The sequence below is a fragment of the Harpia harpyja genome, chromosome 5 (assembly GCF_026419915.1).
Source record: "Harpia harpyja isolate bHarHar1 chromosome 5, bHarHar1 primary haplotype, whole genome shotgun sequence".
Lineage (NCBI taxonomy): Eukaryota > Metazoa > Chordata > Aves > Accipitriformes > Accipitridae > Harpia > Harpia harpyja.
In genome coordinates, this window is record NC_068944.1 from 37,680,355 (window position 1) to 37,703,469 (window position 23,115).

At 40.5% G+C, this 23,115-nt stretch overlaps 1 protein-coding gene across 5 annotated transcripts in view; it reads left to right on the forward strand.

The window, feature by feature from the left end:
- Nucleotides 1-23,115, forward strand: part of FAM110B (family with sequence similarity 110 member B) — a 115,624-nt gene that overhangs the window by 88,833 nt on the left and 3,676 nt on the right. For 3 of the 5 annotated variants that reach the window (XM_052788311.1, XM_052788312.1, XM_052788310.1), the window contains one exon: nucleotides 9,973-10,039. The exons of 1 other annotated variant lie outside the window; for it this stretch is intronic. The gene's annotated coding sequence lies outside the window, so the exon portion shown is untranslated. Of the gene's footprint in view, nucleotides 1-9,972; nucleotides 10,040-16,675; nucleotides 16,772-23,115 lie in introns of those variants that run through there. One more of the 5 variants, XM_052788314.1, reaches the window with a different exon arrangement.

Genomic DNA, 23,115 nt, shown 5'->3' on the forward strand with positions numbered 1-23,115 from the left:
CAGGCAGAGGTCTATGGGACGAGATCTCTTTTTTTCTGTGCTGCATCCCAGCTGTATTCCAGAGTCTGGTTCCCTCTTTCGTCTCAACTGGTCTCAAGCTCTCACTTCCTTCTATCTTTTTGTGTAACATCTCCAGAAACTGTTGTCAGATAGTTGCATATACTATGATGTGGCCCAATTCTATATATGGTAATAGAAAAGAAAAAAACAATTGTTATTTCTTAGCTCAGGTGTTTCTTTCTCTGGTGGTGTCCATTCTTACAGCTATCCCCATCCAGCAAGTCTTGATCCTGACATTTTTTCTTGAAGAACTTAAAACGTGTTGTCTAGTATAAAATTAAATATTCTGCAGTCAAACACAAACATCCAATCCCAAAAGGTGGATGCGATTCCAGATCCAAGATCCTAGCGTAAATCATATTATGTTAGTGACTAAAGTGGAAAATGGTGCTCAAGCAGTTTTCTGCTGCTTCTGTATTTTTTTTTTTGTATTAGGTTGCCCCTGGTATTTCAAGAGCCTTTATACAGATACCGTATACTCTTGCAGCAAATCTAAACACAGTTTAGCAGGGCAAAGCACAGTTGGAAACTGGCTCAGTGCCTGGAGTCTGCTTTTAACCTCTGCAACGGTCCTTCTCTTTCTCAGCAGTGCTGAATGTGGTGGTGCAGATATCCAACATTTTCTAGCCAGGGGAGAAAAAAAGAAAATTTCAAGATAGAATTTTTGAATCTTAGTGAATCACATGTTACAAGTACTGGCATGAAAGAAGGTATCAGTTTGTAAAGATCCTAAGAAACAGGGTAAGGCATATTGTAAACTTCCTGGTTAATGAATGACCTGAGAGCTACAGCACCTGCTGGATTCTCATGTAATTTTTTAAGATACCCATTCTCTCCTAGCTGAAAATTCACATGCAGTTATTCTGTGTATATATTCTAAAAGCATTATGGTTTTCAGAGTACATAATATGAAACAGTGGGTTTCAACTTTTTTTTAATGTGCTGACCATTAAATGTTGTCTAATGTATGTATGAATTCTATGTGGCTAATTTAGACTTTGGACAGTACATATTCTTCTTACAGGTATTTCTGAGAATTCCTCTGGGAAAACCCACAAGACTCATCAAGGAACTATTGACTATAAGTTAAAACAAATAGTATGTCAAGAGACTGACAACTTGATTTTATGTTGTTATTTCTCACTGACTAAAGAATCATATAATGGTTTGGGTTGAAAGAAACCTTAAAGATCCTCTAGTTCCAACACCCCTGCCGTGGACAGGGACACCTTCCACTAGACCAGGTTGCTCAAAGCCCCATCCAGCCTGGCCTGGAACACTTCCAGGGATGGGGCATCCACAACCTCTCTGGGCAACCCGTTCCAGTGCCTCACCACCCTCACAGTAAAGAACTTCTTCCTTGCATCTAATCTACACCTACCCTCCTTCAGTTTAAAGCCATTACCCCTTGTCCCATCACTACATGCCCTTGTAAAAAGTCCCTCTCCAGCTTTCTTGTAGGCCCTTTTAGGTACTGGAAGGCTGCTATAAGGTGTCCCCGGAGCCTTCTCTTCTCCAGGCTGAACAACCCCGACTCTCTCAGCCTGTCCTCGTAGGAGAGGTGCTCCAGCTTTCTGCACATTTTCATGGCCCTCCTCTGGACTTGCTCCAACAGGTCCGTGTCCTTTTTATGTTGGGGGCCCCAGAGCTGAACGCAGTACTCCAGGCGAGGTCTCACAAGAGTGGAGTAGAGGGGGAGAATCACCTCCCTTGACCTGCTGGTCACACTTCTTTTGATGCAGCCCAGGATACGGTTGGCTTTCTGGGCTGCAAGCACACATTGCCGGGTCACGTTGAGCCTCTTGTCAACTAATACCCCCAAGTCCTTCTCCTCAGGGCTGCTCTCAATCCATTCTCCGCCCAGCCTGTATTTGTGCTTGGGATTTCCCGGACCCATGTGCAGGACCTTGCCCTTGGCCTTGTTGAACTTCATGAGGTTCACACAGGCCCACCTCTCAAGCCTGTCAAGGTCCCTCTGGATGGCATCGCTTCCCTCCAGCATGTTGTCCGCACCACAGAGCTTGGTGTCATCAGCAAACTTGCTGAGGGTGCACTCAATCCCACTGGCCATGTCGCCAACACAGATGTTAAACAGCGCCAGTCCCAATACTGACCCCTGAGGAATGCCACTCGTCACTGCTCTCCATTGGGACATTGAGCCGTTGACCGCAACTCTTTGAGTGCGACCATCCAGCCAATTCCTTATCCACCGAGTGGTCCATCTGTCAAATCCATCTCTCTCCAATTTAGAGATAAGGATGTTATCAAATGCTTTGCAGAAGTCCAGGCAGATGACGTCAGTTGCTCTTCCCTTATCCACCAGTGCTGTAACCCTGTTGTAAAAGGCCACCAAGAAAATGGATCTGTCTCCCCCTCCCTAAAATAGAGTAATGCTAACACAATATTGATGCATTCTTGAAGCGCTGTTGCTCATAGCATGATGCTCCTTTTGGAACTTGACATAATGTGCATCCCTTTACAAGGTGCATGAATAAAATATTAGAAAGGTAGAGTTTGTGACCTAGTTAGGAGTTATGTGCATGATCTCATTGGCTGAACTGAGGAAACAACTGAAGTAAAACGGGATATCTTTACATATGACAAACCTTGTCTTAATTTTTGGTTTGGTGTTTTCTAAGGAAAGGGGCGTTTCTGAGTGTGTCCTCTTTTGATTTTGGACTGAACATAAAACAGCTAGACATCAGAAAACTTAATATGCACAGTGAAATATAATTAGGTAACTGCCTAAAAACCAAAGGGGTTTTTTTGTAGAGAGGAAGCAAGAATCCCCTTTTGGTACTAGAAGCACATATGTAGCGGAGTCGTATTTTCATCTCCTTCTCTTCACCAAGAGGTGTTAGTAACAGATGTGTATGATCTGCTGCCAAGGGTGATTGGCCAGGGATATTAGGAGGAATGGACTATATTCCTTACATCTTTCATGGTCCCTTCTTCATGTAGCAAAGGTGTGTGAGGTCTAATTTTTCAAAAGGTAGCCTTTAACTTTGTACATTCCAGTTTGAATTGTTGCATCCTAGTCTTCAGAGACACCAAGTACCTACTTCTTCATGATCACAGTTTGCCTTGCGGATGCTAGGTACCTCTTGAAAGTATGCACAAACTCTCCGAATTTAGGCTTAATTAACCATTTTCACGAAAAACACAGACCTAACTGTTTCAGTACCTGCGTTCATCTTTTTGTAAAAATTATGCAAAAATGTATGTGTTTATAAAAGTGGTTTTATATCTATATCATATACGGTTACTGTTGGGAAAGGTAATATGCTTCAGATATGCTCCAATTACACTGCTCTAGCTACAGTTATCCATTTCAAAAATTGGTTTTCTTTTGTGGTAGATTAGGCAAACTGAATACAATTAGATGTGCTGAAACATCTGTTCAACATTAACTCTCAGAATAAGAGGTTATCTGCAATTTTTTGTTAATCATAATTATTGCGAGACTTTTTAAAAAAAAAAACAACACCACCACCACCCCCCCCCCCCCCCCGCCCCCAACCAACAAAAAAAACCCCAACACAGCTATGCAAGTGGAGAAACAGAAGATTCCATTGTGGAAAACACCAGGTACACTTTTTAAGTGAGATAAGAAAATGGCACATCCAGATGTGAGTATTTTACATAAACAATCAAACATTTTAAGTCATCTTTTGCTAGCAGTACTAAAGCTAGCAAAATTTCCTCACGATTCATGCAGGCAAAGGTCAGTGACGAACTGAATTTCTTTCTCAAATATTTCCATTTAGCTTTTGTGGCTCTGTAACTGTCTTGGGTTTGTTTGGGTTTTTTTGTTTCCCCTCTATTACAGTATCTTTTTTTTTTTTTTTTTTTTTTTTCAAAAAAGCAGTGAGATGAATATTTTTACAAAGAAAGAGTGTTGGGAGGTGTTTAATACAATTTTCAATTTTTGTTTTCAATCACGGGAAACATGTTGTAAGTAAGCTGTTATATATCATGCAACTTGTGGTTCCAACCACCTGCTGTGTTACATGCACTGTGTGCTCCTCTGTGGAGCATGGGCTGTGGCTTTGAGCTTCCTCTCCATTCATTTACAGGTTGGCCAGCTTGGGCACACAGCATCCTCTCTGTGTGTCTGCACGCGTTAGTGTGTGGTATCCTGATTGAGATTTGTTGTCATCCAGGTAGTTCAAACAAAGTTGCGTGTGTGGTTTTCGTTTTTCCTGTTGTGGTATTTCTATGGTTTTAATGTTCAGGGTCAAGACTTCACTGAACCTGGATGAACGCAAAAAGCAGAACAGCTATGGAAAATATATTTAGGTATAAATATTTAGCTTTTCATAAGAAGGCCAGACTGCAAGATGCTTTTAGCTGGCATGATGTTGCCTACTTGAAACTTGTTTTATAATAATTTCGTTCCATTTTTCTGTTGTTTCAGTTTCCATCAGCAAGGAGAAACAGTCTTTGTGTCAATTATTCTTCGTTAAGATTCAGATCTCTGAGTCTAAACTGAGATAAGCTCTGGCAATTCTCAGGTTGTGGATATCTAAGGAAAAGGCAGTTTCTGGCTCAGGAAACAAACTCCCTGGTTTCCAGCAAGTAAAAATGAGAAGAATCACGTACACTCCCTGAATCCTCACCACGGTGCCTGTATGCTTACCCCAAGCACGGGTCCCACCATGCTCTTCAGTTAAGAGATGCTGAAAAAGATATGTCCTTGGCAATGCCTTTGAGAATTCATTATATGTCCCTCTGCTGATAGTATCCAGGGCCACATGTCTCTTTCATTCTTCAGATGTATCTCAAATAAGAAATCCAGATGTTACGCTGACCTCTTTCTCTGTTTTAGACTCCTCACTGGGATCTTGCTTGCGTGGCAGACACATTAGTCATTCGTTCCTCTGAGATTTTGAAATTTTGAATATGCAATATCAGTCATGATACTCGGTGATCTGGGTGCCACAGTGTTTTTTCTCATAGCATAGTGCTTTTTATTGTAAGGGTGCTGAACTGACAAGCAGCCAACTAAAGGGACCACTGGTGGGACAAAGTGGAGTTTTCTGGCCCCACTGACTGGAAGTGTACATGTCCTCAGAAGGATCAGGTACCTTTAGAGATAAGGCTAACCCACAGAAAGAAGTAGGGATGCTAACTAGAAAGAGAAAGAAATCTTTATTTTTGTATGTTACTCTTGCATTTCAATGACTCTTAGTCCTAAAGGTCTTGATCCCATTAGGAAGATATATATTACTTAATGAGTCTTCTAAACATGGCATGTTACTAGAATGTCCTGGCACTACAGATGGAAGGAGAGCTCTGGTCCTGCCAGCACCCAGCCTGGGTCTGGATGTCCTTAAGTCAGTCAGTCTTGAAAAAGAGCATCACTCCTTCCTGAACAGTTTGCATATCCTTCTGCTTGCCAAATGATCAAAAAAAGTACATATCTGAAAATGGTAGAAATGTTTAGAATTTATCTAGCTACAAATTTATTTTGAAGATCCCCAGATCTCCTCATAGTGGTTGTTAAAGTTTTTCACTTGACCTTGATTTTATGAGCAGATGAGACAGTTGAAATTAGGATAACGAGCAATTGTCCTATGCCAGCTGCCCAGCCATTGTGGAGTGTTTTTCTAGGCATTCCAGAAGGATTTTTGGAGAGAAATTTAATGAGGCTGTGGGATTTTATAGAGAAAAAAGCTATAGAGAAATGTCCATTCAAAGGAGAATGTGATAGTTCACACCCACATAATTGTTTGATTTGAAAAATATTGAAGAAGTTACTATTTTTTTACAGTCTGAGTCTAGTCCAGAGTTTCTTATCTTGGTTTGGGTGCTTCCTGTCTAGGTGTTAGGCATTTTCTACCCTTACAAAGGAGGTTAAATCTTCCAGCTGAAGCTCAGGACGTAAACTGGCTTGTGTTCGTGGCTCAGTTTCATGGATTTTTGTGATTGAGAAGTCTTACATCAGCTTTCTTTGTGCTGTTTTAGATCTGAGATATTTTAAAGTCTTTTTATTTATTTCTCTTTCTTTTTTCTCTCTCTTTTATTTTTTATTTTTTAAAAATAATTGGAAAGATAAGGACAGTTGCTTTAATGATCCATGATGAGGCCAGAATTCAACTACATCCCATGTACCTGTCTAGTAAGAGCCAGTGACGGATCAGTTCTTTGCACAGATGTCAGCTACCACATCTTTGGCACTATATCAGCATATCTATTATTGATTTTTAAGAGAAGTACTGTGGGACCACTTATTGTTCCTAAAAGAAAGTATTGTGGAGACCAGTCTTTCCTGTTGAGGTGATACGAATCTTCTAGCACTGGCCTTGTTAAGTTACTTAAAAGGACAAAAAAAAAAATCTAAGAAAGAGTGGCAGTGAGAAATAAATGGAGTGGTAACTGTGCAGACCTGACAGTGCAGACTGTGGCAGCCATGCTGATGAGGTGCCCCACTGTACCCTGCCTGCAGGGAGCAGGTCTGCATCACCAGAAAGAAGCACTGAGCTCTTGATAGTTGTCCATGCTAGCAAACATTTTCAAACTCTGCTGTGCATCCAATGTGAAACTGTATGGCGACATGCCTAGCTGTATTTTCATCTGAATCATACATCTGCAAGAGAAATTAAATCCTGGACCTCCAGGTTCAGGAAGAAATCCAAGAAAGGATTAAAAAGCACCAAAGAATCAACTATATTAGTTGTCAGCCATAAGTTCCGTTGCCTTCTTGGAGGCCAGGCATTTGGTAGGGGTTTAGTTGCAAGTAGGTGGGCTCTTCCAACCCAAGGCTGGCCACGTATTGTACTACAAATTCCCTAGAAGATGTGGGACAAGCAGAGCCTGTTTCTTTAACATCCTCCTCCTGCCTCATGGAGAAGACAAGCTCACATTACTTGGTGGTGGCCTTTCTGGGTTGCTCTGCGTTGGGGCTGGGCCATACAGGTAGATAGTTGGGGGAACCAAAAGTTTGTGACAGGGGTCTGGCATGGTGCATGCAGAAGGGGCGAGGTTTTCTAAAGACATTAGAATTATACCTGTGTGAGTAATTAGAACTTCAGAAATATTCATATGACACCTCTTACACTAAAACAGTATAATTAATTGGGAAAGGGGGATTTGGTGCCTTTAGCTGTCCTGATAAGGCCTCGCTTATGTTTCCTACTGAAACTTATGCTATATTCTGCATTTTCTCTACTGTTTCTTGCAGTTGTGTGTTTATGTTTACAAATATTCACTGTAGTGTACTTGGTCCCTTTCAGCTGTGTTAAGGATGTTGTGATGATTAAGAAGTTTTTCTGAAATGTGTCACTGAAGGGCACTGTGTTGGACTGATGAAGTGCTAGTGGAGATCTGTTACCAGAACAGTTCATCCACTTAAAACAGTGCAATTAATGTATGGTTCTGTCTTGAGCTGTTTATCCTGCACCTACAAAATCCAGTGCCGCCTGCCTGAGGATTTGCTCTCCTGCTGGTGGAGGCACCTGAGTCCTCACAGATGGTTGTCCACAGTGGTGCTTCCTGGTTCATCCCATCTCTGTATGAGATGCGTAGACTGGAGACTATTGTGCTGTCGTGTTGAAGAACTTACACAGTACTTGGTCTGACTCCATATTACTCTATCAACCTTATCCATTAACAGTTTTGTCACCGTACACTCTTTTTGCAGATTCTAAAAGGAGTTGTTGGTGTTTTGTTCCACAGCATGAATGTTGAAACGAGTCATGTGCTTAAAAGCTCCGCAGAACGTTAGTCTGCTTGGGTGGTGTTTGTATATCTTCCTTGGTCATTGCTGCCCTGGGTCCACATCCAAGTTCAGTGAAGCCCGTGTCGTGTGTCCCTTCCTAGTGATTTCACAGTTTAATGCATATGCTCTTGAGAAATCCTTGAGACCTGGAGCAGTATGTTTGTTGTGGAACCAGAAGATTATGGCAACCCACTGTATAAGAGCTACTCCAGTATTAATATTTGCACTTTTTATTACTATGACCTCTCCTACCACTTAGAAGATGCAATAGGCTATACATTTCTTAAATAGTATACACTGCTGTTCACTAAACAAGAACATATTCCACTATATAGTTCACACTGACAGTCATATCATAAATGTGTTGATCCCTGTTGCTGTTTGAAATAATGATGTAAAATAAGCGTTATATATTTTGAGGAAATTATAGAAACTTTTCTAGTCTTGCAAAAATGTTGAAGGGCTTTATTTTTGTGTGTAGCTACTACCTCAAGTCCATTTGAATTACTAGTATTGGAGTAAACCATATATATGTGCATGTTTATGTCTATATACTTGTATCAATAAAAAAATGAAAGCGTATACATGTTGATATGGGAAGAAGGAAACTTTTTGTTGCGTGCCCTTACATGATGTCTCTGTTTTGGAGCTCTCTCAAAAAACCCATTGTGCTGGAGAGTCTTCCTCAGTTTGGCATTTCTACCCTTCAGCTGGGTGTCACCAGCCTCATAGCAGGGTTAGGAAAACTGCTTTTTCTCTTACTGCATCAGTGCCCTCCTGCACATAAAAATGTGCAGATGAAGGCTGTGTCCTGCAGCAGAGCCGTTTTCCTCCCAAATGAATACACTGATTTATTTTTCCCTTAACTATTGTGTATGCAAATACTTAATTACAGGAATATAATCTCAAAATTTTTATATTACGTGCTTTTCTGTCAGCTTATTGTATTGTGAAGATATTTACAAATATTTTTAGCAGGTGACACAAAATACAAAGGTTTGGGTTTTTTTCTGCATGGATTTTAATAACTGATTTAAATCCCCAAAAAGTACCTAAAAATTTTGGAGAGAAAAAGGAGAGGATACTGCATGTGAAATGAAACATGTATTGATTGGCTAGACAGGAGTAGTGTTTTGTAAATACACTGCTACCAGACTTTAAAAAAGCATTCTCTAAAATAAGTGCTTTAGAAAATGGGAAGAGGCTAATAAAAAAAAAATAGCAAAATTCATACTTTTTTATTAATTTTGTGCCACCATTTGAGCATTATAGTTCTTCCATGAATAATCGCTTCAAATAGGTGTTGAAAAGTAAATAACTCGTTCCTAATAGACGTATAAAAGTTTAGTAGTAGTTTTTTGTTGCAGTTGTTGTTAGTTTGGAAAATAACCTGTCAGCTCTCTCTAGTTCCCGGCGGGGGTGGTTTAAAGTTAAGCACACAAACTTTTTCCTCTTTGACTGTAACTCTGAATATGGGAGACCACTTAAAAAGAGATCATCACTGTAGATTCCATATTTTCATGTCAAAATCAACTAGCAGCTGCCCTGAAGTAACACTAACATTTACTTGTTGATATTTTTCCTCAGTTACTTGCGAAGTAGCTGACACCGATTCCACGCCCTACTAAAGCTGTGTCATGGAAATAGTGTGGTGGTTTGGGGTTTTTTTTACAGTATTTTGTCTCCATCTGGAAATAGCCAAAACCAAACCAGAAGAGATTGTTAATCTATAACAAGAACGTAAAATGCACAATTTTGTGTTGTCCTTCATCAGTGAATTTAAAATTTCATTTTGAAATTTGGCCCTGTTTGCGTTTATACATTGATCCACAGCATGGCAGCATCTTGTCTCACACCTCGGATGCTGCAGCATATGTGAGCTTGTGTTCTGAGGCTTCCCAAATGACTTTTTAATTAGTTGTTATTACTACACAGCTCATAGCTTTTCCAGTGTGCAGCCATGTTGATTTCATCACTTATCTTGTCTTTCATGTGAAATAGTCCTGGTTGCTCTTGTGGCTGCCTGGCGTTTCTTTCCCTCCCTTGTGGCATGGACCAGCCTTGGCGTCCTGTTTCCATGACCTCCAACATCACAGCAGCGCTGACGTGTATGCGCCTGCCATATTACTGCTCTATTGTGTTGGGGGTTTTTTAAGGCCTTTTTTAACATTTTGTTTTCTTATTTTTTTCAGAATCCCCTGGAGCATTACATTCCCCCATTCAAAGCGTGGACAAGAGTTTGGCATTGCACTTTTACAGGTACCTTTTTGAATTAAAATGCACATTTTTTCCCCAGGTTTGATAAAAGGCGGCCAATTCCAGAAGGACTTTACCATGCCCTCTTCTGCTGTCCTGGGAGGTGTGTTCTGGTAGTGAATTTCTCTTCCTTGACCTTTACTAATCCATTGGGTTGGCAGATTCATTAGTTGCAAATATATACTTCGGTGCTGTTTAAGGAAGATTGAGGCTTGCTTTTGCTGGTCTCAGTCATTCAGCAGTGTGTGTGTCAACATGGCAGAATCCTTTGTGGAAATAGTCTAGTAGTTCCAGGCTTTTTCCCATCCTTTATTCCCAACCTGTACTTTGGTCACAGTCTTTCCATTCAATAGATTGCGTTAGCTTTTTATAGCAGAGACCTTTGGTGTGAGTGAGCGCTTCTAGCCTTAGTCCTCCAGAGCTTTCTGTTATTTATCCGGTTATTATTACTGCGCTCAAACACAGAAGAAAGCTTAAACATCTCTGAGTCCATCCACAACACTCTCAGACTGATTTCAAGGTCTGAGCAGGAGACGAGCGTTAAAGTTTAAAATCTTTCATTCATCGTTAAAGCCCCTAAACAAAAGGGGGATATCCAGTGTCAGGAATAATGGAAAGAATGTCATAGATCGATTAGCTTCATCCTTAGTGAGTACAAGGAAACCAGCTGAAACCCAAGAGGGCAGGAGTGGACAGGAGCAATACATGTGGCACTTTGTACCAATGGTTATACAATTCTTGAAAGACTAGTAGGGCACTTCTGGCATTTCACTGGAGCAAAGAAAAAAATCAGTAATCAATGTCTGATGTGTCATGTATCAAATCAGCAACATGCTTCACTAATACTTAGTTTTAATTCAGGTCAGTAGAAGACATTTCATGTTCGTCTTTCCAGTCACCATATTTGGCTCCAGAACATAAATTTGCATCGTGTGCTGTCTTAAATTAACAATTATCACTGCTGTTTTATTTCAAGACAAAAATGTTAAGTCTGTGAGTACACATGGCTAATTTAAGGGTAAAAATCTGTTCCCAGAATGTAGAAATCATCTCAGAAGCCATTTCTGTCAGCTGAGGAAACTGGGAACTTGAAATTCCAGATATGTTGTAGTATGAAATGAAAGGCAGCAAAACTTTCTTAGTTGTGCCAAGGACTGACACCAGGAACATTCAAAGCCTTTTAAGAGATCTGTGTTAGTTTTTGTGGTCACAAGATAACCTCCACTAATTTCACAGTCACATTTCATTTTTTTTACCTTCCCGATGTCATGCTGTATGGGATTTATTTCTGCCATCTTAGAAAAGGGATTCAATGTTTGGTGTTCGTACAGATGCTCCAGGGGATCTGTAGTTTTCTTGGAGATATATTCTCATTTTTGCAAACAGAAAGCATTGGATCCGTGATTTGTGATGAAAGCAGCATTCGGTACTGGCTGCAGTGACACAGCCAGCCCTCCCTTGTTACTAGCTTTTAGAGAATGTCTTGAAACCAGTCCAGATCAGTGATGAGCTGGTGCTAGTGAGTGAGGGACATCCCCTTCGCTGGAGGAGGGACTCAGTTCCACAGCGGTGACGGGGACGGCGCACTGGCAGGGAGCAGTTACCTTACGCAGCAGGTGTGGGCGGATGAACAAATGGAGACCACGTGTCCTCACTTGAGGCTCAGCACCTTGGCTGCTGCATCCCATTATTTGTCTGGCTTAGGCGGCTTGGCCCTCTGATGTTCAAATTCAGTTTCTCTAGATCCACCTACTTTAAAAGTTTGCTGATACTCATCTCTGAAGAAGTAACAATTTATTGGGATAAAGCAGTAGCTACAAGCTTGGGATACTTGTATTCAATTTCTGCATTTGGAAGAAATTTCCTTTGTTATTTTGGGCAATCATCCTCAATCCTGTATTTAATTCCCTGTTTGGAGATTTTCTTTTGCTTACAGGAGTGGGGGGACCTATTAATGTGGCTGCGTATCACAGGTCTGAGAGGAGAACGGATATGTAGCAATGGTGAGGTAGCGTGATACTATAAAGGAGGATAGGAATAGAGAAATAATTTAAGCAATCTTTCTAAGCGATAGTCTTAAGGCACTTGTGAGGACAAGGTCAAGAGCATTCCTAGTTCAGGACTCCCCGGGGGCAAGCCTATTGCATGTCTCGGCATGCAACAGCACAGGAAAGGGAGCTGAAAGCAGTGCTAAAAGGAAGAACTGGATTTACTGAGGAGTCTACAGCAAACCTCAGCACTCGTTCAATTGACTGTCCAGTGTTTCTGGTTGACTGGATTTCCTCCACTGTTCATTTTCCTCTTGAACACGTGCGGGGCTCCAAGCCTGGCCTCCTTCTGTGATCTCCTGACAACCCCACTGGCACCGGCTCCTCGCTGCCGCTGCCGCCAGCCCCCTCCCTAGGCTTGGTGGACAGCCTGCCCCGGCCGCGGAGGCTGCAGGAGAGAGGAGGGGATGTTATCTGTTGACTGCAGCCCAAAAGTGGCCTGGGTTGGAGGGAGCTTTGCTTCAGGAGGGGCTTCACTGGAAAGTACCCTTTTCCACTGCACCCTTACCCTGGCTTTGTTCCCTCTGTGGGACGTAGGAGCTGCGAGGGAGGTGATGAGGAAGAGCACTTGAAGTATCTCTTCCTTTTTCCTCTAATCCCTCTCTGTCCTTGTAATCTTTTTCTACTTCCTGACCTGCTTTTTGGTGCTCCCTTCTCTATTCCCAACACCTTTTCCTCTGCTCTTTTCCTAGTAATTGCATTTCTCCTCTACCTCTCTGTGTCTTGCCATTTCTTGCTCTTCTTGTGTCTGTCCCCACACTCCCAATTCCAGGTTTTGGTTTTGGTTTGGTTTTTTTTTCCCTTGGAGCTGGGATGCCTCAACCGTCCCTGCACTGCCTTCCTTTCCACTTGATTAAATGCACTGATTGTGACTTGATACAGCTTCTGTTTCTTTAAGACAATTAGGTTTTTATGGTTTGTTAAAAATTGTAACCAGGAAGAATTTCCATTGTTGTCCTAATTTCATCAGAGCCCTCAGATATGTGAAAACCACTCGGTATGCAGAGTCTGGACAGTCACTTCTTAAAAGCAGCTTTCTAAGAACATTGTTTTAGCGAAGAGTCATTACATTAAATGTCAGTAATAGCAAAACACACTTTGAGCATCGAACTTGGGTATTAAAAGTTTGGATGCTCATTAACAAGTCGCTAACTGGATATTCATTTTCAGATAAATAGTTTGTGAACTGTTTGTGAAGATCAGTAGTTTTAGCATGTGGACTCGGTGGGCACATATTTCCAATACAGCAATTAAGAAGAAAATACAGTCGATGTCTTCTAACAGCTAACATCTTAACAACTCTAGTATATACATCTGCTGTAGTCCAAGGGGTTACACACAAACGTGTAATCATGCCATGCACATACAGCGTAGTACTTGTGTTGGGTTATACAGCTGTATCATTGATTGCAGCATCATAATAATACTGAAGACCTAAATTGCATTGTGTTCCAGTGCCAAAATTGGTATTTTTAACCATCTGCTTGAATAAGTCTTAATTATACAGACATGTCTTCAAGGCATACTGTTATGCACTCCTTCCATTTTCTTTCTTGACTTCTAACATCATGTATCTTTAGACTTGAGGCTGGAGAAAAGGGGAATGAACTGTCCTGCAGTACGGGAAAATGTTCTCTTATCTACAGAAAAACATAGCTGTACCAGTCAAAAATAAACTATATCATTCACTGAGTTGCTCTGAAGGTTGCAGTGCCTGGTAACACTGCTGTAAATCATGTGTGGTTTGTTTTTGTTGGGGTTTTTTATTATTATTTTAAAAAGACCTGATTTGTTTTTACATAGTCAAAACTTTTATAGTGTGTTTATTTAAGAAAAAATAAATGGGCAATATTTCATGTATGTAACATGTCAATGCTTAGAAATGGTTAACTCAGGGCAATTATGGTGCAGAAATTATTTTTAAATAGCTGTGCTGACCTTGCTGCAGTAATATCTCATGTTACAGAAAAGGCTGTTTAATACAAAGAGTTTTGACAAACAAGACCCCACAGCTAATCAGAAAAGTGGTTCAAAGTCCTCAGTTGTCGGAATTAGGCCACTCTATTGTACTCCACTGGCTGAACATTATCATTTTTCTAATGGTACTGGGTTTAGCATACTCGAGAGTTTTTTAATTGTGCCTACTGGACTGCCTATTAAAGGTGGTCGTGTAGGTTCTTAATATCAGTAAAAGACATTCCTTGGCTGTATTTTAATATTTATTTCTAAAGATGAAATGGTTGTGTTCATGTATAGAGTTTATTAAAAAGCATTTTCCGTATAACAAGATAAGAGTAATCTGTTAAACTAAGAGAGAAAAGTTTTAAATATATATGATCTATGTGACTTTCTGGTTTCTTGCTTGTAAAAATTTGGTAAGTATGATAAGAAATATTCCATATACTTGTGCACTATTTCTTTCAAATGTGTTTTTCACAACAGGTAAGAAACTTCAGAAGGATGCTATTAAGCTTTCTTTTGAAACTTTGAAAAAAAGTATTTTAAAAAGTTTCTCTTACTAATTAAATCTGACTGGAGGAAAGGAAATTTTAAGTATGATATATTTTTTCCATTTATAATAGCTCTTTATGGTTTCTGGTTTTTGCACAGCATAAATTGTTGGGATTGTTCCTCTTTCCTGGGCTATATTTGTTTACTTTGGGTCTTCATGTACTTGAACATTTCTGGAGTTTTACAGGGTTAGTAACTGCAAGGTAATGTCTAACTGCAGCTGGTTTCTTTGTGGGTTTATTGTTATTTCTCAAATAAAATCTGTTTATAGCTATGATACTATGTTCCTTTAATATATTTCTCATTGTAAACAGTTTTAGAAAACTTTCCTCAATAAATAAGAGTCTAAACATGGCAACTTGGGATTTCAGGGCTTTTGACCTCCTATGGCAGAGTCTGGTAAATTTTTTCCTTTCTCACAAAAACGAGCTGCCAGTGGGAGACACTGGAGAAATGGGAGACAGCATCAAATCCCCAGTCCCTGAACTGTGGCAAGTATCCCACCTCCTGAGGAAGAACCCAGCTGGCAGAATATTGAGTGGGTCTTCCTATTTCAGCTGAAATGTCCTACTTGCTACAAATTACTTAATTGCACTGGAGCAGGGTTAGTAACCCAATTTCCTCACCAAGTACCCTATGTGGGCTTTTTTACTCTTTCCTTAATTTAAAGAAAGCTTGCAAATATTTATTTTTTAAAAGTGGAAACCTTTGAAAAGAAGTGCTGGAGAAGGATCTGTCTCTATGTATGGTATAGCCTAGTACTGTGAGCATCTGCCCTGGAGGGCTGCTTCCAGTCCGCACTCCTAGTCAAGCGGAGGAAAAGGTGTTTTCTTTGTCATCCTCGTCATCCCTGACTGCATTTTTAGGGCCGGCAGGTACCTGCTGGGTAAGGTGGTGTGAATGAGCGAGACAGGCAAGGAAATCCCTGGTTCCTCTACAGCTTGGGAATTAGCCATCAGGGTTAGTTGTGTGCATGCCTGTTAGTAGAAACAACAGGGCTGCACCTATGCTGGGTGCCATGTGTGTGCAGGGCATGCCCATGGGCCTCTTCCCCTGAACATACCTCTTGTCCTACATGCTCACGTTCCTTCCAGATTTCTCACAGTTCCTTTCCATGGAAGTTAAATATGGGAGGTGGGGAAGGTGTCCAGGTTTTGACCTGGTGTGATGTTCAGGACATAGCTGGAGTGTTGTACCCAGACAGAAGAGCTCAGAATTGATTCTCAATTTATCAGTTTAAGCAAAAAAGTACTGGCAGAGGAACATGTGCTTCAAGGTGAGCCTAAACATCAGATACCCAAGATTTTGTGAACACTGCTGTCACTTAAATAGTGAACATAGAGACTCTCTTTTCCTACAGGATCTGCCATTTCAGATGTGTCTGTTTCAGTGTTCATTAGTTTTGAGTGCACAGCTTGAGGTTGCTTTTACAGGTTTGCATGAAGCGGGATGCCAAAACTCAAAGAGAAGCCATGTTGCCTTGCTGCAGTAGTTATGAAGGAGGTGAACCTACTGAAGTCACCTGGTCATGGGTCCTCAAGTCTGACTACAAGGGCCGTGTTGGTAGACACACTGCACATTTAATATAAACTTTCATTTTTAAAATCTATACTTTTCACTTTATCAATTTAAATCTGGCTTGATTTCTTAGTATTTCCAAGTTTACATGCAGAAGAAGTTCCTCTAAGCCAAGGTGATTTATGTTTTAGGGCTCACTCCATAGTGCGAGTTAAGACCGAGTCTTGTCCTGTAGTTGCACTGGTGATGGCAAGTATACTGCAGCAGAATGCTTTAACGTTCATACAAGTTTTCAAACACTTAAAGGATTTAGGACTATGGTTTATTTACGTCAGTGTGTTAAATAGTCCAGAATTGGCATTTTGAAAATATTGCTGTCAAAATGTATGTTCCATAGCTGAGTTAATCAGTTTTTTGGTGAGGGTTGCTGCAGAAGTTACTGAGCTGTTTCCCAGCTGATAATGATAATCAGGTTTTTGGTGAGGGATGCTGCAGAAGTTACTGAGCTGTTTCCCAGCTGCCTAATTACTGATTACGCTTGTGCTTCTGTTGTTCTCTGCAAGGCAGAGGATCAGACTTTGCTGTGTGGTCGGGGGCCACGTGGGTGACTGATATATGGAGTCTGCAAATCCTGCTAGTGAGGCGGCGTATCAATGTGGTGATACTAGAATGAGGGTGCTTTGCAGGTGTATCTCCACATTTTTGCAGAGAGAAGATTTTGATTTCCTTCTTCACTAGTGCATATGATTTCTACTGAACGTAGCACCACAAAGATTTTGGTAGCTTAAAATATGTTTCACTCTTAAAATGGACTTATTAAGAATTACCATGGATTTGAGATGTGAACTAAAATGAATAGTGTTCCACTTAAAACATTTTTTTCTGAGCTTCATAATTAAAACCGTTTTGTTGTTCTGCCTCCCTCTGTTTTCTCCCAGTGCACAGCGATGACCCCCAAGTTAATTTCTCCCCCCCCCCCCCATTGCAAATGTTACCACTAGGAAAAAAAAGGTGGTTTACCAGGATGCCAAATGCAAGCATGGCTGTGAAGGACAGCTGCCAGGAGCAAGGAGTTGCAGTGCTAGCTTTTCCTATCAGTAGAGGAGAAAAAAGGAAAAGCATAGTCCAGATAGCCCTGCTCCTTCAATCAGAGCAGAGCAGGAGTTACTGTGTCTTGCAAAAACATGATGGTGCAGTGGGGAAATGGTTTGAAGAGGAGGTGGTGAAGGAGCAGAGAAATAAGAATCCCCCTTTTCCCAGAGAAGAGGGACCAAACAGCTGAGACCTGGTGCAGCAGGGACCTGTCTCAGGGTCTGATGAACCTCTGAAATGTGATGGAGCGCCAGGGCCAAGTATCCTGTTTTGAAGAAGAGGGTTGTGTTGATTTCTAAAAGTGCAGGGAGGATCCTGGGGAAACTGTGTAGGCCCAGGAGACCACAGGATAAACTGGGAATTGTGATGTTGTTGTAGGGAGGAGGCTATAAATTTAAACATGATGGTTATGGAGAGATGTAGAATTAAAAGGATAAAAGTGGTTTGGACTTGGGACCATTGACACTGGCTGATGAATGAGCAGTAAAGGTGTTTCCTAAAGCTTTGCAAAGTGTTCATTCTCATAAAATGCACACTGAAATAGAAGTATTCACATAAAGATAGAGCTACAAATGTAATAAAAAGTTACATTCCTTATTATACTTTCTTAGGCTCTTTCCTGATTTTTTTGTTTAAATGAGAGGCTGAAATTATTCTGAAGAGTGCAGTATGGTGTAAGCAGCACAGGGATCCAAAGAAAACAGAACTGATTTTCAATTACAGCTTTTACAAAAACAGCATGTAATATTGCTCTAAATAATAAGATGACTTTTTGGGGGGGGGTTGTTTTTTTTTTTTGCTATCTAGTTGGAAGAAAGGGAAATTTCATTTCTGAGCTTCCTTGTGCATTTGTGCAGCTGTCTGTGCCTTTTGAAAGAAATCAGAGTTTTCATGTTTGGCAGCCATCTATAGGGCAGTATTTACCCACAAGCAAGTGTCGCTGAGAGTAGATTGTTGCTACTGGGTAGGAAATGTAACAGTGCTGGATTTCAGAACTAAAAAGAAGCAAAATACTTTCTGAAGATTTTTTCTTTCAAAAAGGCAACTCTATCCAGCTTCCAGTGAGCACTAAGCATACATTACAGTGGCAGTATGTAAGTATAGCTGCTAAGTTGTTTCCTGCTTTCCAGGCATTTGTACCTTGGTGGATGTTCCAGAAGCTATTTCCCCATAACAGTGTTAGCATTTCTGCTTATGGCAGCATCCTGGTTTAAACCTCATCGTTTTAACTGCACAGTGAAATAGAAAGAGTGCTAAGTGGTGGCAGTGTTTTGTTTATGGAGAGTTTTATCTTAAAAGTCTTTGAGTGTGATGTAAGAGCAAAGCAGAATCAGTGTAAATACATCAGCCCATTGTACGTTCATCTATGCAAGTTATTACAAAGTTAATGCTAGTTGTAGTTTGGGTTTTGGTTAGAAGTAATACATCAGCAGTGAAAAGTGGCCACCTTTGCCAAAGTTTGTTACCTTCCCACTTGGTAGAGATTTCCCATGTCTACATAATTCTGCCAGTCTTGGTTTTAGGTCACTGTAGTTCACATTTTTTATGACCTTTTGAAGGCTTAAATGTCTACTTGAACAGATACTGCTCTTCATTTACTGTTTACTGTTTCATGTTTTGGTGGGGGAGCAGAGTTGAAAATCAGTACTTTCATTAGTATTTTGAGTCATGGTAGATCCAAAAGATTATTCCATCTTCTCATGCTTTATCTTGACAGGTAATATTATGTGAGACCAAGTCTACACCCATACACATGTTTATCTAAAATTGGTTTCAAAAATGAAATACTGCTGCCGTTCTGGGTGTGGATTATCTTATCTCAATTTAAGCCTAGTTTATTTAGGCTTAGCCTGTATTTTTAAACTTAGTAATATAAATATGTGAGGGTTATAATGACATTTATCCACAGAAGAACTTATATCAGTTTTAGACATACACATTAGTATAACTCAGTGCATAGACCTGTAGCAAGCTATTCTCAGTGAAGCCCTCATTTATAGGCTTTGCAGGAACTGTTAACAAAGCAGCATCTTCACAATGGGACCTGCAGCTATAAAGTGCACCTAGTCGTTAGCAGAGCCTGACATTTTCCATCTGTGTCCTGTGTGTCTATGCAGATTTTGTTTTGTGATCTTTGAGTCCTGTTGAGATCACTTGTTGATTACTTACACTGGAATTCATGTGATGTTTATGGTGCATCTTGAGGTAGCGGTAGTTATATTTTATCACCTGGAAAATAAAATTGACACGGGCCTTTAAATATCAAGGAAAGCAGAGTAAGGGCTGTCAGCCTTCATTATATTTATCCACTGTGTTTCATCCTACCTCCTGTACAATCCCTTCATCTGCTGTCCCAGAGGGATGAATTAAGAGCATGAGCTTCATTGTAGCTTTGTCGGGTGAAGCTGTGTCCTCGCCAAAGTCAAGAGCAGAAATTCCACTAACTTCATTTGGGCCACATTTTCACTGTTGTTTTTTGCTGCTTTGTTGCGACTTGAATTCTGTTCAAATATGTAGTGCTCTTCAGTGGAGACTTTTAGGCAAAGACTGGCTGAAACTTGGCCAACGTGTAGGAGCTACAGTGCAATACAGAGCTGGGGAGGGAAGCAAGTTGTCTGCTGTCAGCATCATTAAGTTTGTGTTTAGAATGCAGCTTTAGGTATGAAAGAAAAAATAAAACTTGTGTATTGCACAATAACATTGTGTTAATAATAGTGCTAGAAATAAATACTTGCCAGAATGGGTCCAGTTCATAAATTTATTTACATTTCAAAAAAGTGCATATTTAGAATATATGGAACTGTAATTCCAGAGTTTCTGCATAGTTTATCGCCTCCTACTGTCTTGGCTTTAAATCAAGGAAAGAATATTTTATAGAGAATTTATTTGTAGTTAATGTTAGTTGTATAGCTATTGCTGCTCCAGGCTGTATTGTGTTCCCCTAAATCATGCAGATAGTGCATCTGTTATTTAAATGTGAATATCTGACAAACATATTACAGACCTAAGAGTGATTAGAGCACAATGCCTAGAATGAATAAGTGCTTTGGATCTCTGCCTCTGTCGCAAAAGAATCCTGAATCGAAGTGTCTGGCTGAAAATACAGCTTTAAAAAACCAAAACCCCTCTACCCCTTTGTACATTTTGTATTCTACTCAGCAGGTCTGCAACAGTCGCTGGGTGTTGGAGGAGCTCAGTTAGTAAGAACTTTAAGAAAGGTTTTATTAATGTAAGCGTAGTACTAAAATGAACTATGTTTGAATGTGTGCATAAGTTTTTAGCTTTGTTTTTCTTTAAATAATCTCTTAAGTCTAGCAGTTGTTAGAAGGAAGAGCAGTAATGGAAATCTGGAGTGAATCCTGAAAAACACAATTCAGTCCACAAAAGAATTACACCTACAGAGTAGACATTTGGATGTAAACAGAGTAAAAGGAACATTTCTTGGGTCCCTAAGTATATTTCACCCATTTCTTCAGAGTGGATGAAGAAAACCTATTTACCTTTGAATTTTTGCAGTGCAAAAATTGTACCAGAGCTGTACACGACAGGAAATGCAGATGCCCAAGCAGTGTGTTTCTTTGGAGTTTAAGCCAGAAGAAAGCCATTTATATACCCCTGTTGCTGCAGTGATGATTTTCACAACTGGAGGCTAAGTGGCACAATTTTGTCTTCATGAGACTACACTGTACTGTTGCCGCTCAGCCTTTTTCGTTACCAATGAAATTAGTAAGTAGCAAGGCTCTCTAGTGTCGCTGCTGTGTTTCAGGTGCCTGTGGGCAGCAGAGAGGCTGGTAGGAATTGCGCTCACTTTCCCAGCTAGCAGCAGAATTAGGCTGCAGCCATCATCAGCACAGGCAGGAAAAGTTGTTTCATTAGCACTTTACATTCATCCACCTCTCTTTCATCCCACTTTCTTTTCTAACAGTATCTGGTTAATAATTTTTAGCTCTCTGAGATGAGAGTACCGAATAAACTTTCTGGTGATATTTAAATGCAGCACCTCAGTGAAATGGAGCAATTTAAACAACACATAAAAATATAGTTGATCTTTTTCCTAGTTGCGTGTACCTTAATTTATACCAGCAGCCCCACAGGTACAAAGCCTCCGTGTCTGGCCACGTAACCCCCTGGCCGTCACTCCCCCGGTTCCCTGTGCTGGCTCAGGTAGACATCTCTGCCCTGGCTCCTCACCAGGTCTTTGCTTTTCTTTCTAGGCATGCCTGAAGCTCATTGCCAGCCACAGCATATTTCCATTGACTTCAGGGCACTTGGCCCCATACGTGCTTGCAAACAAGCGCTCTTGTTCTCTCGGATGAACATGCATGCATAGTGGGATTTTTTTTTTTTCTTCTTCTTCTTTTTTTTGTTTTAAGTGTGGCGTTGAAGCCAAAGTGGATGCTTAGCCTCGTAAGCAATGCTTGCTGGCATTGACCAGGGCTGTCCCGAGTGAGGAAGTTTTAAGTGCTGGGGAGAGACTTCCAAAAGCAGCCTTGAGTCCAATGCCTTGGTTCCCATAGCTCCGATCCGTAGTGGTGTGCAGAGCCGCTTGCGGGGAGGAGAATGGAATTGGCAGCTGTCCTCTGGGGCAGGACCATGGTGGCCTTTAATGACAATGGCCAAGGAGGAGATGGAGGGTTGTGGTCTCACTTACTCAAGTGGTATGAACTCAGTTGGGTGACCGTGTTTAGTACAGAGAATTGGGGTTTTGGTTGTTTGGGGGTTTTTCTTCCTCCTGACAAGACCTCTGCTCTCACATAGATATGATGCTGCACATGAGTATCAAATATACACACCGATGGGGTATTTTTACAAGCACTTAGCCATCAAGCCCTGAGCTGGCAACATGGAAAGATTTGATTTGTGTGTACGGAAGAGAAATGTGTGTGTGCAGATGTGTGTTGGAATTGACCTCAGTGCATTTGGAAATTTGATACTTAATTTCAAAATAGTATCAATAAATATGTTGATTCAAATGAGGAAAGCCAGCTTTTTCTCTTTCACAGAGACTTAGTTAAAATTCAGGAAGTCAAACTGCTGAGGAGTTAGCACTAGGATTTATAAAACAACATTGAAAGGGAAGCTTAATTAACATTTCACTACCCTTTCAATTGCACTGAATGCGTGTCTGGTTTATCACCCACCTAAATATGTTAGTTTGTATTTGAAGAATGCTTGTGACAGTGAGCCTTCAGGAGAAAGCTCAGCTTTTTCCTATAATCTCATTATAGCATTTATATATTTTATTTGCTTGCTTTGACCTTGAATGATTTAGAGAGAATATTCAATGTATATATCATGTATTTCTGGGAACCGGTACTTGAGGATGTTTCTTTTTACTGTTAACATATCTTTAGCTGGAATTTAAATTTTTTGTGGGTTTTTTTGGTCTAAACAATGTACTGATGGCACACCTTGTATTAGTAAGTTGGGTGTTGATGGATGAGCACACACAGGATGGCAGTACACATGACAGCAAGTCATCCCTGGGAAAGATGCTGCTCTGCATTCCTTAGGATGAGTGAAGAAGTAGCAGCTGCTTTTCTTTCTCTCATGGAAGAACACAGCAATAACAGAAATGGGATATTAAAAAGGGCAGCACAGATTAATGGGGCAGTAATAAAGCAAATGAGACCCATTAGCGAAATCACAGCTTGAAAAGTAGATTCTGTGATAAGTGCCCTTCAGTGCCTCATGTGCGAAAAATTGTTACAGCACTTGTAACATAATCCATGATGTTGGATTTTAGACTGTTGTGACAGTCCTAAGTGATAGGATCTTAAAATAATTTAGATGAAGGTAAACTTCATTTGCACTTAGTGCTTGATAGAAAACTCCAATGATTATATCTAAATGTGAAGAAAAGTTCTTTTCTTTCAAACCCAGTCAGAATGTTTCTGCATGCTCCCAAAA